The sequence below is a fragment of the Lissotriton vulgaris genome, chromosome 3_1, assembly GCF_964263255.1.
Source record: "Lissotriton vulgaris chromosome 3_1, aLisVul1.2, whole genome shotgun sequence".
NCBI classification, from domain to species: Eukaryota; Metazoa; Chordata; class Amphibia; order Caudata; family Salamandridae; genus Lissotriton; species Lissotriton vulgaris.
This window is the reverse complement of record NC_141689.1, coordinates 494718362-494731610: the sequence shown is the minus strand read 5'-3', so window position 1 is coordinate 494731610 and position 13249 is coordinate 494718362. Positions and strand designations below refer to the sequence as shown.

The window sequence follows — 13249 nt, the reverse complement described above, 5'->3', positions numbered from 1 at the left end:
GCTCCGTGTGCTCCGTGTGCTCTGAACGAGATCACAGCTCTGGCACTACTCCGCTCTCTCTCTGCTCACACTCACACTCTGCTCGCTAGCGCCCTCTCAGTCGGCAATGAGGTTCCAAGCTGTCTTTTCCCAAGCAATTGCGGAGGGTAAGGATGCGGCAAAGTTTGCCATCATGTGTGGTTTGGACACCGCTGATTCGTTGGGCAGGGCATTTTCCACGACTGTGGTGTTGCGGCGCCATGCCTGGTTACGTTCCACTGGGTTCTCACCCGATGTCCAGAGCTCGGTCATGAACATGCCCTTTGATGGTTCCCGCCTCTTTGGCGTTAAGGACGACAATGCCCTGGAGCGCTTTAAAGACTCTCGGGCCACGGCCAAGTCTTTGGGTCTTTCCACAAAGAACCCTGCCACGCCTGGGTTTCGTTCCTTTCGTTGGCAGGGTAGGGGCACCCAGGCACGCTCTTCCAGCAAGCCTGTGCAGAACCAGCCTCAGCGCGGCCGTGGATTCCGCAGGGGCGCGTCTGGTAACCAGCGCACAGGTCAGTCCACTTCCACCCGCTGCTTCCGCCTCTAAGCCATCCTAATCCGAGCTTCAGGGAGCACCCCATGCCACCACCTCCACCACTGGCACAAAATTACATCGGACAAGAGGGTGCTGCAGAGAATCGGCCAAGGTTACACAGTTTCCTTTCTGTCCTCCCCTCCGGCCAGGCTACCTCGGTACCACTGCATGTCGGGGATTATGTGACACTTCTCCGTCAGGAAGTCTCGACCCTCCTGGCCAAGGGGACCATCAAATGCGTTCCCGTTAAGGAAGTAGGGAGTGGTTGTTATTCCCACTACTGTCTGGTCCCCAAAAAAGGACAAGGGGGGCCTGTGCCCCATCTTGGACCTCCGGGACGTCAATCGCTTCCTCCGGAAGGAGAAGTTCAAGATGCTGACTCTGGCTCAGGTCCTGACTCAAGACTTGCTTAGTCTCACATCCCCGTCCTGCCAGCCCACCGGCGATACCTGTGGTTCAGGGAGGCCAGGAGCATTTTCAGTTTGCTGTGCTCCCCTTCGGCCTTACCAGTGCCTCCCAGGTGTTCACGAAGGTGATGGTGGTGGTCGCAGCTCACCTGCACAGGTCAGGGGTATCAGTCTTCACCTACCTCGACGACTGGCTGTTGAAGGCGGGCTCGCCCCAGGCAGCCGTCACCCACCTCCAGACGACGGCCGACCTCTTGCATTTGCTGGGGTTCTCCATCAATGTGCCGAAGTCGCACCTGTGTCCCTCTCAGAAGCTCCCCTTCATCGGAGCGGTTCTGGATTCAACGCTCTTTTGAGTTTATCCTCCCGAGCAGCAGGTCCGGGATATTCAGGCTAGGATTCCTCTCTTTCATCCTCTATCCCAGGTTTCTGTCAGTCTGACCCTCCAGCTTCTGGGCCTGATGGATACCTGCATCCTGCTGGTGACACATGCCAGATGGATTATGCGGGCTCTGCAGTGAGACCTGAAGTTCCAGTGGGCACAGCATCAGGGCAACCTGTCCAATCACGTCCAGATCTCGGAGGGCGCTGCATGACAGTTGGAGTTGTGGCTCACGATTCGTGATTGTGTCAATGGCAGATCCCTCCCTTACCCAACCGGAGCACACAGTGTTGACGGATGTGTCCCTCCTTGGATGGGGAGGTCACATGGGAGAGGCGGAGATCAGAGACCTCTGGTCTCCGGTGGAGTCCTGGCTCCATATCAATCTTCTGGAGCTGCGGGAGATGCACTGAAGGCATTCCTTCCCTCTGTCCGTGGAAGTGTAGTGCAGGTGTTCACGGACAACACCACCGTCATGTGGTATTGCAAGAAACAGAGCGGGGTGGGGTTGTGGACCCTATGTCAGGAGGCTCTGCGCCTCTGGACATGGCTGGAACATCAAGACATTACCTTGGTGGTTAAACACCTGGCAGGTTCTCTGAACGCCAGGGCAGACAAACTCAGTCGCCGGTGCATGGTGGATCCCGAATGGCGTCTGAACTCTGACGTGGTGCACAGGGAAACATCCTAAACCACGAAGTCTAAATTACGACTTACCTGTACAACGAAGCCGAACTACGAGGGATCCCGAATAACTAAGTCCTTAACAATGACTTTTCATATCAACGAATTCCTGAAACACAACATTCCTATACCATGACTCAGACTTCTCCGCCTCTAGGGAGGTAAAACTATTAGATAAGAGGCTGCTGCAGATTCATTAAAAAAAAGACCATACTGATGGTGGTGTATATTTATGTTCGAGGCATGTGGGCTGCTAAATTCATATCTTTGCATTAGATCGCCACCTAGTGTTGGGTCCGGATGATCGCACATTGTTGTCCTGGAAGAGTCTTCGAAGTATCCTGAGATGGGTGGCTCCTCCCCTGGACTACAGTGCGCATGGGCATCGGCTCCATCCCCAGATTGTTTTTTTCCGCCATTGGGTTCGGATGCGGTCTCGACGTCTCTCCGTCGGAACCGAATAAACATCATTTTTTACGGCCAAAAGGCTTTGGGTTCTTTACGTCGGTATTGTTTGCGTACGGTCTCGAGTTCTTCCGTCTCTCGGAGCCGGAATCACCGGAGTTTTTACTACTCTTCGGACATCGAGGCCTTCTCATCGCGACTCGACACTAAGTTCCCATCATGGAGCGGAGTCCGTTTAAACTCTGCCCGCTCTGTGGGTCCAAATACCCACATATAGACGTACACCCGGTCTGTAATAAGTGCCTTTCGCCAGACCATGACGAAGGAAGTTGCCGGGCCTGTGCGAAGTTCAGGTCGAAGAAAACTCTCACGATTCGGCGCGCAGTGCGCCTCGTGGCCAAACAGGCGGCCCCGGATCCAGATAACATCTTCGGCGATCAAGAAGAGGAGGACCAGAGCCATCATCTTCAAATCTCCCCGCCTGAGACGGAGGTCGAGGCTGATCCGGAATATGACGACGACGGAGTCGTGGGTCAAGGCCTTGAATACGTCGACGAGGTAGGGGACGACGTTATGGTTTATGGGGCCGAGGAAGATAGCTCAGGGGACGAGCTATGCCCCGAAGTTGACGAACATCAAGAGAGGGTCGCGGGATCGCCTGTCGGCCTTACCCAAGACCCTGTAGCGCAAGCCACGGCCCCGCCTGACGGCCCGGCCACGGACATACTTGCTGCGCCGAGGGTTTCGAAACCGAAACTGAAAGCAACGGTCTCGACTGCACCTAAAATGGCCAACCCGAAACCGAAACCGAAAGTTAAGGACTCAATCGTCCCCAAGATGGCGGTCGCAACAGCGAAAACAAATAAACCGGCGGCCTCATCGACTCCGTCGACCTCCGGTCCGCAGAAGTCGAAGAAACACGGCGATTCCACAGGGTCGAAATCGGCGCCGGAGGAGAGATCCTCTAAAAAGGGTGGCACGCACAAGACAAGCGCGCCGGCGCCGGCGAAGCCTGCCAAGGCAACCGACACAGCCCCGGCTCCGACGGGGACATCTGCGCATCGCTCCAGGGACTCGGGGCCGTCCATCCCTCCAAAAGACCAACGGAACGTCGCATCCGAAGGCAAGCCCACCTCGTCGGTGCCAAAGACATCGGTCACCGACGCATCTCTCGTGGCTGCTTCACTACAAAGAATTAAAGACAAGGCTTTTTCTTCGTCGACGCCAACGCCATCGACGCAGAAGGCGGCAGACGTCCCGGTCAAACCGGCAAGTAAGCTCCTCTTCCTTCTACCGCCAAAAGTGGTGCCAAAGGCCTTTTCCTCGAAATCGACGCCAAAGAAGTCGGAATCTTCTACGGCAGGGGCATCTTCGGGTCAACTGCTCGACCCTGAAGAGGATTCGGAGTGTTTCATAGACGCGGACACGGGGAAGTTAACCCTTTATAAAAGGAAGTTCACGTCGCAGCCGGTGGAATCCTATGTCATTCCCCTAAAGAGGAAAAAGTTTCCACAGGACGCCTCAGGCCTCATGGAACCTATCCAGCCTCCTCTGGGAAGGAGCCCAACACCGTCTCCAGACCACTCTGAAAGTGAGGGCTATGGTGAAGATGAACAATACACGTTCCCAGTCAATGAACCTGATGCACAGCCAGATTCTTATTATGGCATTGGGGACCAAGGCACCCAAGATGTGGGGCAAGACCCACAGACTTTCAGTACACGTGCATCCCCTACGGAGGATTCTGCAGGTTTTCATGCACTCATTGAGAGGGCGGCTGCTAATCATGATGTGGACATGCATGCTGACCCAGTTGAGGAGGACTTTCTATTCGACACATTTTCAGTTTCGGAAAGAAATGTAAAGACCCTGCCTATGCTCAAAGGGGTCCTCAAGCATGCTGCGGACATCTTTAAAGAGCCTACCAGGGCGAGGGTGGTCAACCCACGTATTGAAAAAAAGTACAGACCAGCGCCTGCGGACCCTGCATACATTCGAGGACAATTGCCGCTTGACTCCTTGGTGGTAGCAAACGCACGCAAGAGGGCCAACTCCCAAACAACGGGTGAAGCTCCTCCCCCGGATAAGGAGTCCAAAGTGCTAGAGGCAGGAGGCAAAAGAGTGGCTGCACAGGCTGCCAATTTCTGGCGTATTGCAAATACACAGGCACTCCTGGCACGATATGATAGATCACATTACGACACACTAGAGCAGATTGTAGAACACCTGCCTCCGCAGTTTCAAGAGGGCACCAAAATGATTATACAAGAAGGACAACTGATCTCCAACGCGGCCATAAAGTGCGCACTTGATGTCGCGGACACAGCCGCTAGGGCCATTAACACCAGTGTCATGCTCAGAAGACAGGCTTGGCTCCGCATATCGGGGTTTAAACCTGACATTCAAACAACCATACTTAATCAACCAGTCAATCCGGATAGACTGTTTGGTCCAGATGTTGACACCACCCTGGAAAAGATTAAAAAGGACACTGAAACCGCTAAATCGATGGGGGCCCTACAATCTCAGCAGTTTCGTGGCAATAATTTTCGTCGCTCAGGTGCCCGTGGAGTCACCAGAGGACAGATGGGTCAACAGTCACAGTTCCCTAGAGGTGGAGCACAGTCCTCGTACCCCAAACAAAACAAGAGGGGCTACAGGGGAAACAGCAACAAAGGACGCGGCAAAGGAGGCAACAATTCACGCTCCTCTGCCCCGAGCAACCAGTGACTCTCTGTCACTGCCCCCCGACCATTTAACACCTGTCGGGGGGAGAATACAGCAGTTCCTGCCCGTCTGGATCAACATCACCACAGACAGGTGGGTGCGACAGCTTATCCAGTACGGTTATTGTCTAGAGTTAAAGTCCACTCCACCCAACATTCCACCAAGGCAAAGACCTATGTCCGCAGAGCACTTGCACTTATTGCAGCAGGAAGTGTTGGTGATGCTGCAAAAAGGGGCAATCGAGCTCGTGCCAGTGGGGGAGGAAGGCACAGGGGTTTATTCCCTGTACTTCCTCATTCCAAAGAAGGACGGATCTCTCAGACCAATTCTGGATCTCCGTCCCCTCAATCTGTACATACTGTCAGAGCATTTCCACATGCTTACACTGCAACAGATTCTTCCTATGTTAAACAAAGGAGACTTCTTAGCAACCTTGGATCTCAAGGATGCTTATTTCCACATTCCGCTACATCCGTCCCACAGAAAGTACCTCAGGTTCACTATACAGGGCACGCATTATCAGTTCAAAGTCCTACCCTTCGGAGTCACAACTGCCCCAAGGGTCTTTACCAAGTGTCTGGCGACTGTAGCAGCGCACCTCAGGAGGCAGAACATCCATGTCTACCCCTACCTCGACGACTGGCTCGTTCAAGCCAGGTCGGAACGGCAGTGCGCCGCGGACATGTCGACTACCATTCACCTCCTTCACGACCTGGGTTTCTCGTTGAATTACCCGAAGTCACACCTTCAGCCGGCACACGTCCGGCAGTTTCTGGGTGCGACAATCAATACCCTGACGGCCTCGGCACAACCAAACCAGGTCAGGATAGACGGCATACAGTCTTTAATCCAGAAGTTCAGACCGGGACACTCACTTCCAGCAAGAGTGTTCATGCAGTTGATAGGCATGATGGCCTCCTGCATCTTCATAGTCCCTCACGCACGGTTGCATATGCGCCCGCTCCAGGAGTGCTTAGCAAATCAGTGGACACAGGCTCAGGGACAATTAACAGACCTAGTGTTGGTTACCAGTCGGGCATACAGCTCTCTGCATTGGTGGACTCCACACAACCTTTGCAAGGGCCGACTGTTCCAGGAGCCAGTGCCACAAGTTATCCTGACAACGGACGCATCTCTCCAGGGATGGGGAGCACACCTGCTCACTTACACAGTGCAGGGACTATGGACGACGCAGCAACAAAAGATGCACATCAACTATCTAGAACTGATGGCGATCTTCATGGCACTCAAGTCCTTCATTGTACATCTGTGCAACAAAGTGGTGTTAGTCCGGACGGACAACATGACTGCGATGTACTACATCCAAAAACAGGGGGGCACCCACTCACCACAGCTGTCTCACCTGGCTCAGAGCATGTGGAAGTGGGCCATTCAGAGGAACATCTTCCTCATGGCAGAACACCTCCCGGGGAAGGACAATCAGATGGCGGATCTGCTCAGCAGATACAGTCATCAAATGCACGAGTGGGAGATACATCCATCGGTACTCCAGCCGTACTTCCAAAGGTGGGGGCGTCCAGACATAGACCTGTTCGCCACAAGGGAGAACGCAAAATGCCAAAGCTTCGCCGCCAGGTTCCCACACCCCCAATCGCAGGGCAATGCGATATGGATGAACTGGTCAGGCAAATTTGCTTACGCTTTTCCCCCGACACCCCTGATACCACTGGTGGCGAGGAAACTACGGCAACACTCCATGACGCTCATCCTAGTTGCTCCAACGTGGGCGCGCCAAGCATGGTACACCACGTTCCTCGAACTCTCAGTGGTCCCGCATCAAAGACTGCGCCTCACGCCCAGACTTCTGACGCAGAACCATGGAGAAATTCAGCATCCAGATCCGCAACAGCTCAACCTAGCGATCTGGCTCCTGAAGTCTTAGAGTTTGGGTACCTAAACCTACCTCCTGAATGCATGAACATCATCAAGGAGGCGAGGAAGCCGTCAACCAGAGCATGCTATGCCGCAAAATGGAAGCGTTTTGTCATTTACTGTGCAGACAATGACATAAACCCGCTAGATGCATCTATCCCTAACATCATTTGCTATCTGTTACACCTTTATAAGTGCAAACTAGCGTTCACTTCTATTCGGATACATCTATCCGCCATCGCAGCTTACCTTCAAAATAGGCAGCATCTCTCAGTCTTCAGGGTGCCTGCCATTAAAGCGTTTCTTGAAGGTCTGAAACGAGTCATTCCCCCAAGAACACCGCCAGCTCCCGTGTGGAACCTCAATGTGGTCCTCACCAGACTGATGGGACCACCGTTTGAGCCAATGCACTCGTGCGAACTGCAATTCCTAACGTGGAAAGTTGCTTTCCTAATTGCCATTACGTCACTAAGACGCGTAAGTGAGTTGCAAGCACTCACGATACAAGAGCCATTCATCCAGATTCATCCAAATAGGGTAGTACTACGTACTAACCCCAAATTCCTTCCAAAGGTGGTGTCACATTTTCATCTCAACCAAACTATCGATTTGCCTGCATTCTTCCAGAACCCACAAACGGTGGCGGAAAGGATGCTCCATACGTTAGACGTACGGAGGGCATTGATGTACTACATAGACAGGACACAACACTTTAGGAAGACAAAACAACTCTTTGTTGCCTTCTCACCACAACACAAAGGCAACCCAATTTCCAAAGCAGGAATAGCCAGATGGATTGTTAAGTGCATTCAAATCTGTTATCATAAAGCCAAGCGCACTTTAACAATACCCCCAAAGGCACACTCCACACGCAAGTTGGGGGCATCCATGGCTTTCCTTGGAAACATTCCTCTAGAGGACATTTGCAGAGCAGCCACGTGGGTTACACCACATACCTTTACAAAACACTACTGTGTTGATGTACATTCCAAACAGCAAGCGGCTGTAGGGCAGGCTGTTCTCAAGACACTTTTTCAGGTTTCTGCAGCTGGCACGGGCAACCGCCGCTGATGGAGGGACTGCTATGTATTCTATGCAAAGATATGAATTTAGCAGCCCACATGCCTCGAACTGAATATGCTACTTACCAGTATGCATCTGTTCTTGGCATGTAGGGCTGCTAACATTCATATCGCCCACCCTCCTCCCCGGTGCCTGTCGCAGCTGCAGATATACTATTGTATTCATTCATTAGCATGGACATCCTTTACACTTTTCACTCCATCCTTTGCTACAATGGCGAAAAACAATCTGGGGATGGAGCCGATGCCCATGCGCACTGTAGTCCAGGGGAGGAGCCACCCATCTCAGGATACTTCGAAGACTCTTCCAGGACAACAATGTGCGATCATCCGGACCCAACACTAGGTGGCGATCTAATGCAAAGATATGAATGTTAGCAGCCCTACATGCCAAGAACAGATGCATACTGGTAAGTAGCATATTCATTATCGACCTAAGGAAGAATCACATATACTATTCCCGAGATTTAAAACTGGTGTCATATCTATTAACCTCTTCGCCGCTAATGACAAGGGTAACTCGTCATGGACTTTCCATTGATTTCAATGGAAATTCAATGAAAAGATAGAAAGTAGCCTTAGCAGTAAAGGGGTTAAAAAGCCCCTTTCACAGAACTGAGACATGTGCTCGATTGAACATTTAATCTTACTCAAAAATATGTCTTCAGAAACGAGCGTGGCATTACTTCTTCCGCAAATGAGATTCATTCTTTAACACAATGTATTCCGTTTTCACAAAAAAGAGTATACTAATTAAATGTGTTTTTTAACTCAAAATAAACACTTCAATATGTATGTGCATACTTTTGCCTCCATATATGTTTACTCATAAAACTACGGAGTGAATGCATCTTTCATAATGTCAAAACATTATGTTGCCAAAGAGCCCTGTCACCTCAGAATAAAGTTGTGATGTAATGGCTGAAATACTTTAAATTGATACTTTGGGGAAAGCATGCGTACCATTTCTGTTGAATATGCTGATGTATGTCCAAAATCGTTTCCCTATGTTTTCCGGACCATAGCGCATTCCGGTGAAGGCAGCAATGAAAGACAAGTAAGATTAAAAAACGATTTAAAAAGGTTAATAGCTTGGTGGGTAGCACAAAAATAAAGTAAGATCAGTGGGAAGTGTTAAAAAAGCGGATTGAAAAGAAAATACTGGTATAAATGTGTAAAGAGGAATATGGTAATTTTTATGGTTAAGGAACTCGTAGTAAAAAAAGTCGTGGTTTGGGTTGAATCGTTGTTTAGCCTTCGTGGTTAGGGAATTCGTGGTTTAGGTAGTAGTGGTTCAGTCATACATCCGGTGCACGGTCTCTTTCTGCAGTGGGGAGAGCCTTGGTTAGAAATATTTGCCACCGAAGAGAACGCGCAATGTCATCAGTTCTGCAGGTTGGAAATTCCAAGGCGGCACTCGCTCGGAGACGCTTTTCGTTGTGAGTGGAGCTGCGGTCTATTGTACGCCTTTCCGTCTATACCACTTCTGCCCAGAGTGCTGAAGAAGATCAGGCGCGACCGGGCCCAAGTGATTCTTTTGGCTCCGGACTGGGCTCGAAGGGTATGGTACCCTGAGCTACTTAGCATGAGTATCGATCCCCTGATCTGTCTGCCTCTTCTGGAGGATCTTCTGTCGCAGCAGAAGCGGACGGTCATCCACCCGAACCTGTCCAGCCTCCACCTCCATGCATGGAGATTGAGCGGCGACAGTTGACACCTTTCGATCTTCCTCCCGAAGTCTGTGATGTTATTTTAGCAGCCAGGGATCTTTCCATCAAAACAGTATATGCCTGCAGGTGGAACAAATTTGTGGCATGGTGCACAGCGAAGGCTGTGGATCCCCTTTCTGCCCCTCTTTCTGAGGTTCTTCTGTTCCTTCTGTCTCTGGCCCAGCAGGGCTCTGCTCTGGGCACTATCAAAGGTTATCTTTCAGCCATCTCTGCCAGATCAGCCGTCTCTATTTATATCTCCAGTTGTTAACCGTTTTCTTAAAGGCATTACGGATACGTTTCCACCCTTACCCTTCATAATGCCTCAGTGGGACTTAAATCTTGTCTTGACTTTTCTGATGTGGGCTCCCGTAGAGCCCCTTCATAACTGTCCCTTGTGTCTTCCCACTCTTTAGACGGTTTTCCTGATTGCTATCACCTCTGCCAGAAGGGTGAGTGAGCTCCAGGCCCTTTATTCCAAACCTCCTTTCCTTTTTGTTCATCCAGACAAGGTGTTTTTAAGGACCCGTCCATCTATCTGCCGAAGGTTGTCATGCCCTTCCACATCGGGTAGACTATCACTTTGCCCACCTTTTTTCCGCCTCCGCATCCTTCAAGGGAAGAGGAGAGGCTCCACCTTCTGGACCCAAAACATGCGCTTGCATTCTATCTGCCGCATACACAGCAGTTCCGGGTGGATGATCAGCTTTTTTTTGGCTATGTGGGTGCCAAAAAAGGTCAGGCTGTGCACAAACGGACCATCTCCCGGTGGGTCGTTCTTTGCATCAAAGCATGCTACTCCTTGGCCAAGAAGGAGCCTCCTGTGGGGCTGCGTGCCCATTCGACCAGGGTAACTGCAGCCACTACTGCCTTGGGACGCGGCGTTCCCTTGCAAGACATTTGTCAGGCAGCTATGTGGGCCTCATTGCAAACATTTACCAAGCGCTACTGCCTTGACAGTCCGGTCCGGAGAGACAGCTTCTTTGGCCGTTCTGTGCTCTGTGACTTTTTGGTGTAATCTTGTTCGCAAACCCACAACCGGGGTTGGTATTGCTGAGGTATCCTTTCTATGGTAAGGAATCTATCACTAACGTGTCTCTTTCGGATGCACAAGTTACTACTTGTGTGACCTTATATCTGAAGAGACATTAGTTAGTGATAGATTCCTTACCGCCCCACCTGTCTTCCCCGTTCTGCGTACTAATTACTAGGGTTAAGGTCATCCTCTTTTAGGGCCCTAGTTTTATGCACCAGTGGTCAGTATCTTGCATGGCTCTGCGTTTCCGCTCCGAAAGTCATGTACAGAACTGACGTCAGCGTGCATGGGTGGCGCCTAAGTAGTCTCTGTGACTTCATCTCCGCGCTTACGACGCCAGTGATGGACGCGGAGCCGCACAACGCGCAGGGATACTGACGCGCAGGGATACTGCTAAGCAAAACTTTCCGGATCCAGTCTGACGCCTGGGGAATATTCCATGGTAATGATTCTATCACGAACTAATGTCTCTTACAGATATAACGTTACACAAGTAGTAACTTGTGCGTTAAAGCAATGCATAGCGATTTTAGTTCTAGTAATCGATGTAAGATAACGTAAAAGGACTGTGATTAAATATGACATTGAGACTGTAAAATTATTTAAAAGGCATTTCTTGGGAATTTAAAAAACACTGTTGTTCTGTTCCCTGTCCAGCTATTCAAGAAAATTATTTTGTACCAACAGGGACCGATGACTTCAATGGGCACAAGAAGACCTTCCGGTTCTCCATTCTTTATCCTCTTTGGAATACCAGAAAATGCCTTTTGACCGTCTGTGTACAGTCTGAAGTAAGGATGAAAGGATCGTGAGAACCCCAACTATGGAAAATGATTCAGCACTAAACTACAGAAGCTATTTTCCATTGTATTCCACAGCTTTAGGGGAAGCATCTGCTTTTAGGATACGGAAAGAAGGTGAAAAGTAGGGTCTTCAGTTGATGTTTTGGGTCCCAGACAGCACTTTTTTTCATACTTCTTCTGACCATTACAATTTGAAGAACGCTCTACTGATGAAACTGCAAAGAAGTGCAGCATAAGCTTTTGTAAAATCAACACTCTTCAGTGCACTGAAAACATTATCAAACAAACCTTCTTCCACAAAGAGCTCCTTGTTAGACAATAGCTGTAAAGACACAGCAGATCTGTTCACTCCTTACCACACGAGAAGTCGGATATTTTGAAGAAAATGAGAAAAGTGTGATATGTGACGATAATAAACATAAAACTGCATAATGGTAAACACTTTTGGCAGAACAGACTTTGGTCTACAAAACATTGTATATTTACCATATGTTACAGTTTTAAAAGGTCTGATAATTTTTATGTTTTAAATGTCACATTTATTTTTAATATAAATAGCTGCATTTAAAAACATCCCATTCAAAATTAGTTTAAATTTGTGTACAACGTCATGGTATATGAAGTAGCACTTTGTGGTTTGCTAACATCATGTTTTTCTTATGTTTTTATTTTGATCACTGTAAGCCGTAACTTTGAATTTCCACATTAGAGCCTTTTCTTACGGGTACTCACAAACAGGGTAAGTCCCTCTGAGTTAAGAATATAGAAAAAATATATATTATAGGATTCCATCTCCATCTGATGAGTGCATAATGTATTCGTTACATTGGAACATTTAAAGTACATGTTAATTTCTTTACGTACTGTACAATTATTTTACATCATTACATATATCCCTGGAATCGACCCACAACAATATACTGTAGCACAGCACATTGCAGTTTATTCTTGAACATAGCACATCTGGTAGCCCAGACAAAATTAGTAATTACAAACTGCTAGATACCATGTTCTTTTCTACATGTGTGTGCAATGGCACTGATGAGTCAGATTTACAAATATTACAATATATCACGCTGATTTGCACAGGTAATAGCTGTAGTTTTATGAAAGCTTCAGCCAGCAATACCTCTATTCTGAGGTGTGATGTATCCTTGCAGTATGATTATTTTTACTTAGTCATCGTATAATGTGGCAGTCACTTGCCGGTAATTCTCATTACTCAGATTATTCTTCCACACACCAGACCTTAAATGAGGTGAGCAGATTTTCTCCAGGGACAATGCAGTCAGGCTTTTTAAAGAAAAAAAAGTCTTCTCACCTAAAAACCTTCTTCTAAATTCTCATTCTTCCACCTAAACTCTACCCACTTTCATGAAGCCAAAAGTATTACTTCTTGTCATTCCAAAGCAAAAGGAAATGAAGATCAAGATAACAGGATGGAGAGTTAGTTGTGGTTATTGGGATGCAAACGTAATCTGAGAATGAAGATTGCTGTACACAATCGGTACATTACCTCCTCAATCCTTGTCTGTCCTCACTAAAATGAAAAAAAGCCC

The 13249-nt window shown here is 49.0% G+C and overlaps 1 protein-coding gene across 2 annotated transcripts in view; it reads left to right on the top strand.

Annotated features, from left to right (window-relative positions):
• JMY (junction mediating and regulatory protein, p53 cofactor) overlaps positions 1 to 13105 on the top strand; it is a 483755-nt gene extending 470650 nt beyond the window's left edge. For both annotated transcript variants that reach the window (XM_086960737.1, XM_086960738.1), the window contains exon 11: positions 11575 to 13105. The gene's annotated coding sequence lies outside the window, so the exon portion shown is untranslated. The remainder of the gene's footprint in view (positions 1 to 11574) is intronic.
• The last annotated feature ends 144 nt before the right edge of the window (positions 13106 to 13249 follow it).